A 6,055-nucleotide genomic window follows, 5' to 3' on the forward strand; every position below is an offset into this window, starting at 1 on the left:
CACAAAGACATGATGGGGAACAGAGGACTAAATACATGTAGATTGATTGAGGAATGAAAACCAGGTGTGTATGAAACAAGACAAAACAAATGGACATATGAAAAATAAAGCGGCGATGGCTAGAAAGCCGGTGACGTCGATCGCCGAACGCTGCCTGAACAAGGAGAGGAGCCGATTTCGCCGGAAGTCGTGACAGCGCCATAATTTCCACTCCATCCTAACGGAAACCCTGAGAGTTTTGTTTTTCGTCTTTCTCTGAATATTAACACCATAATATTAATCAAACTAATTAAGCCAAATTTCTTCAAATCACATATACTATGTTATTACAAAAAAACTTTTTAAATTCTCTGGTAATGTCAATACGGAATACTATCAAATGCTTCTCAAAGATGCCTTCTTATGGTCAAACTCGCAATAACTTGCAGTAACAGAAAAAACGGCTGACAATTTAATGTTATGCCACAGAATGCTGCGGCAGCACGCAAGTTGTGCCACAGTATGGAGCAACTTTTAAAGGAGGAACCACTGTACATAGGCGTATAGAGGCCCATTATCAGCAACCAATGGCACGTTGTGTTAGCTAATTCAAGTTTATAATTTTAAAAGTCTAATGGATCATTAGAAAACCCTTTTGCAATTATGTTAGCACAGCTGAAAACTGTTTGTTCTGATTAAAGAAGCAATAAAACTGGCCTTCTTTAGACTAGTTGAGTATCTGGAGCACCAGCATTTGTGGGTTCGATTACAGGCTCAAAATGGCCAGAAACAAAGACCTTTCTTCTGAAACTCGTCAGTCTATTCTTGTTCTGAGAAATGAAGGCTTTTCCATGCAGGAAATTGCCAAGAAAATGAGGATCTCGTTCAAAATTGTGTACTACTCCCTTCAAAGAACAGCGCAAACTAGCTCTAACCAGAATAGAAAGAGCAGTGGGAGGCCCCGGTGCACAACTGAGCAAGAGGACAAGTACATTAGAGTGTCTAGTTTGAGAAACAGATGCCTCACAAGCCCTCAACTGGCAGATTTCAATAAATAGCACCCGCAAAACACCAGCCTCAAAGTCAACAGTGAAGAGGCGACTACCCCATTATAGGGTAGTGTGTTTAGATTGATTCATCAGGACAATCAAATCAAATCAAATGTATTTATAAAGCCCTTCTTACATCAGCTGATATCTCAATGACCCAACACACCTCCAGGCTGTGTGTGGGCTATTTGACCAAGATAGAGAGTGATTGAGTGCTGCATCAGATGACCTGACCTCCACAATCACCCGACCTCAACACAATTGCGATCTCAAATATTAAATATAGTTTAATTTAACACTTTTTTGGTTACTACATGAGTCCATATTTGTTATTTCATAGTTTTGATGTCTTCACTATTATTCTATTGTTCTGACCTTAGAGAGCCTTTTTTATTCTCTATTTTGTTAGGTCAGGGTGTGACTTAGGTGGGCATATCTATGTTTCTATTTCTTTGTTGGCCTAGTATGGTTCCCAATCAGAGGCAGCTGTTTATTGTTGTCTCTGATTGGGGATCATACTTAGGCAGCTCTTTGTCCCACCTGTGATTGTGGGATCTTGTTTTTGTATAGCTGCTGTGAAGCCTGCAGAACGTTACGTTTGGTTTTTGTATTTTGTTGTTTTGTTGGTGTTCATCTCATAAAAGAAAGATGTACGCCTACCACACTGCACCTTGGTCTCATTCCAACAATGAGCATGACAGTTCTACAATGTAGAAAATAGTAAAAATAAAGAGAACCCTTGAATGAGTAGGTGTGTCCAAACTTTTGGCACTGTATATGTTTTCTTCTGGAGATTGATCAGCTTTAATATTGCAGATAGATTCTGGCTTCCATCAATGTAATTGTCTGCATAATTTCCAATCCCCCGTATATCATTTTTTATATATTTTGTTTATTTTCCCCTAACCCTACCATCCCTCCCCTAATTGGAGTAAACTAATGGACAACAACACTTAGGCTTCTACTTCCAGCTTATAGATACTATATAGATTTTACAGACACAGTATATATTACAATAGTTATCTTTTATTTGTTTTTAGTCCCATCCTTCAGCCAGACAGCCCAGCCAACCCAAGCCGCCTACACACCCGACCCCCACCAGTCTAGTCAGTAATTCAACTCTCTCCCAAACACAACTTCCTTCCCATCTTTTTTTATGTCTCAAGGGAAGTGTTTGGAAAACAAAAGTTGCATGAAAACACACATACACCTACACAGAAACACATAGAAACAGTACACCCTCCATGTAATTCATATCATAGGCCTAATAGTACTGTAGAGCTCGTTTTACTTGCACACTATATACCTGGGTCACCCCGTCCTGCTGTTAGGGGTCCACGGTCCTGTAACGCCCCAACCCAACACCCCCTCTTCAGCTTTAGGATCTTAGTGAAACATTAATTATTGGTTTCAGGTGTGTTAGGCCAAGGCCAGAGTAACAAGATTACAGCAGACCCCTGGGGCCAGGACTGAGCAGCGCAGCAGCTAGGGATTGCCTAAATCTCCCCTGACGTGGGCATGTTTTCAATGCAGACTCCTTTTGTCGTACAGTATTCCAAATCAGGCATTCAGACCTTATGAAAGTTGCACAGTGTAGCCTTAATCTCAAAACAAATCGAGTGATACTGTACATAACTTGACATTTCTTCCATACATTGTGGGAGGAACCTTTCAACCTTCCAATTAATGGCAATGTCACGCCCTGACCATAGAAAGCCCTCAGTGTTCTCTATGGTGTTTTAGGTCAGGGCGTGACTAGGGGGGTTTCTAAGTATTATATTTCTATGTTGGTGTGTGTGTATGGTTCCCAATTAGAGGCAGCTGAATATCGTTACCTCTAATTGGGGATCATACTTAGAGTGTCCTTTTTCCCACCTGCTATGTGGGATATTGTTTTGTATGAGTGCCTATGTGCGCTACGTATTTCACGATCGTTATATCTTGGTTATTTTGGAAGTTTCACTATCATTAAAATGTGGAACTCTACTCACGCTGCACCTTGGTCCAATTATTCATACGACGGTTGTGACAGAATATCCCACCTAAACAGGACCAAGCAGCGTGCCCAGGAGGTGAAGGAGAGTTGGTCATGGGAAGAGATACTAGGTGGATGCGAGACCCTTCCTTGGCGGGAGTCGCTAAGGAGTAAAGGAGGACAGCGACGACGCCGGGGTCCTTGGCCACAAACAACCCAAGGGAAACACCAAGATTTTTTTGGGGGGGGCCACAAGGGTCGGTTGGCCGAGGAGAGAGCCAGAGACCGTCTGGGAGTCAATGGAGCAGTTTGAGGAGGGATATCGGAGAGAGATGTTGGCTAGGAGTATGCTGCAGCGCAGGCGTTTTGAGGAGCGTGTCATCAGTCCGCTTCAACCTGTGCCGGCTCCACGCACCAGGCCTCCAGTGCACCTCCCCAGCCCGGTACGTCCTGTGCCGGCTCCCCGCACTCGTCCACCAGTGCGTGTGTACAGTCCAGAGTCTCCAGCGACAGTTCACAGCCCAGAGCCTCCAGTGACGGCCCACGGCCCGGAGCCTCCAGTGACGGCCCACGGCCCAGAGCCTCCAGTGACGGTCCACGGCCCGGAGCCTCCAGTGACGGTCCACGGCCCATAGCTTCCTGCGCCGGTGCCATGGCCGGAACCCTTCCACTGCGCCGATGCCCAGTCCAGGCACGGCGTCCAGTCCCACTCCATGGCCGGAGCCTTCCTCTGCGCCGGTGCTCAGTCCAGGCATGGCGTCCAGTCCCGCTCCATGGCCGGAGCCTTTCTCTGCGCCGGTGCTCAGTCCAGGCACGGCACGGCGTCCAGTCCCGCTCCATGGCCGGAGCCTTCCTCTGCGCTGGTGCCCAGTCCGGGCACAGCGTTAAGCCCGGTTCCATGGCTGGATCCGTGGTCTGAGCAGGTGCTACGTCCTGCACCGGAGCCGCCACCGATGCTAGTTGCCCACCCTAACCCTCCCCATCTAGTTTCAGGTTTTGCGGTCGGAGTCCGCTCCTTTGGGGGGGTGGTACTGTCACACCCTCGGGGTATACAGCCCTCGGGGTTCTCTATGGTGTTTTAGGTCAGGGTGTGACTAGGGGGGTTTCTAGGTATTATATTTCTATGTTGGTGTGTGTGTATGGTTCCCAATTAGATGCAGCTGAATATCGTTACCTCTAATTGGGGATCATACTTAGTGTGTCCTTTTTCCCACCTGCTATGTGGGATATTGTTTTGTATGAGTGCCTATGTGCGCTACGTATTTCACGATCATTATATCTTTGTTGCTTTGGAAGTTTCACTATCATTAAAATGTGGAACTCTACTCACGCTGCGCCTTGGTCCAATTATTCATACGACGGTCGTGACAGGCAATGCATTTATTAGCCACTATAAATGCTAGGTTACATAGTTTCTTCTTATAATAGTCTCCAGTATCAACATTTCCAAGCAAACAAGGAGAAGGGAGAATCTGTAGACATACTGAAATAAAAGAACATCCTCTTTGCCAGAATTCAGCCAGCCCTCACAAGACCACAGCATATGCAAATATGTCCCCTTTTGTGCTTTACACCTCCAACAGTACAATACCATTTCTGAGTGCAAGATATACAGTTTCACTGGCATATAGTATGTTCTATGAATGGTCTTAAACTGTAGTCATTTATGTCTGAGATTATATGAACATGACTGGGCATTTTAACATATCTGTATCTATTCATCATCAATTCCTCATGTTTTTGTTTGACATGCTTTGTCATTGGGAAAAGCTTCTATCAACCGTTGATACAGTTTGGAAATCGACTTTGGAGGTTTGTCAGACTGCCTTAAAAAATATAATCTGGCTTGTTCAGTGTTTGCTTGACAGAGAATGAAGTGTTGTATCTGCAAAAATTCACCTCACCCAGTTGATCAACTTGTAAACTAACTTTTGAGAAAACCGTCTTTCAATGTTTTGGTACTACTATTGGAGATCCCTTCTTTCTCTACACCCATTCAGCATTGTTCACAGCCTCTTAAGCCTTAGACCCACCCATCTCTTTAAGGGTTGATCCGAGCGTTCTGTACTAACTTGCCAGCTACTTCCAGACATCTAGGAGAGAGAGAACAGCTCACTGAAATCCGTTTTGTTGCTAACCTTACTTTGCTACCTGACAACTTTACGATTTTTACTTTTTAATTACTGTTTATATTTTTAGTTTTTCCTTCACTCAACTTTTTTTTTTCATTCAACTTTTTCACTCCAGATGCTTTATCTGGACGTGTTTCATCAGGACCTCCACCAGCCGAAGCTAAGTACTAACATTAACATGATGCCTTCTAATTGCAGTCGCTGTACTCATAATATACAGGAGAACGATCGCCTTATGGCGAGGATAGCTGTGCTGCAAGCCCAGCTTCAGATGCAATCGTTAGGCAAGGGTAATTTCAGTGTAGGGAAGGATGAAACAGCGTCTGTGCCACCAGTAAGTACAGATAGTAGTATAAATCCGCTCGCACAGTCCCCGCAGCCGACAACTTTCTCATGGCTTCTGGAGGGAAATGTTGTAAGAATGCTCAATCGGTGTTGCTCATTCACCTAACAGAAACTCCCCATTAAGCAGCGAGTCGGAGTCAGAGGCCGAGCCTTCTCTGGCCTCTACTCCTCCCGTTACGGGGTCTGAGATGCCGAAGCCTCCCACCATTAGCTCTGACAAATTGAAAACCCTAGTCATTGGCAACTCCATTACCCGCAGTATTAGACTTAAAATGAATCATCCAGCAAACATACACTGTTTACCAGGGGGCAGGTCTACCGATATTAAGGCTAATCTGAAGATGGTGCTGGCTAAAGCTAAAACTACCGAGTGTAGAGAGTATAGGGATATTCTTATCCACGTCAGCACCAACAATGTTAGGATGAAACAGTCGGAGGTCACCAAGCACAACATAGCTTCAGCGTGTAAATCAGCTAGAAAGATGTGTCGGCATCAAGTCGTCTCTGGCCCCCTCCCAGTTAGGGGAAGTGATGAGCTCTACAGAGTCTCACAACTCAATCGCTGATTGAAAACT

This window comes from Salmo trutta, chromosome 28 (genome assembly GCF_901001165.1).
Source record: "Salmo trutta chromosome 28, fSalTru1.1, whole genome shotgun sequence".
Classification (NCBI taxonomy): domain Eukaryota; kingdom Metazoa; phylum Chordata; class Actinopteri; order Salmoniformes; family Salmonidae; genus Salmo; species Salmo trutta.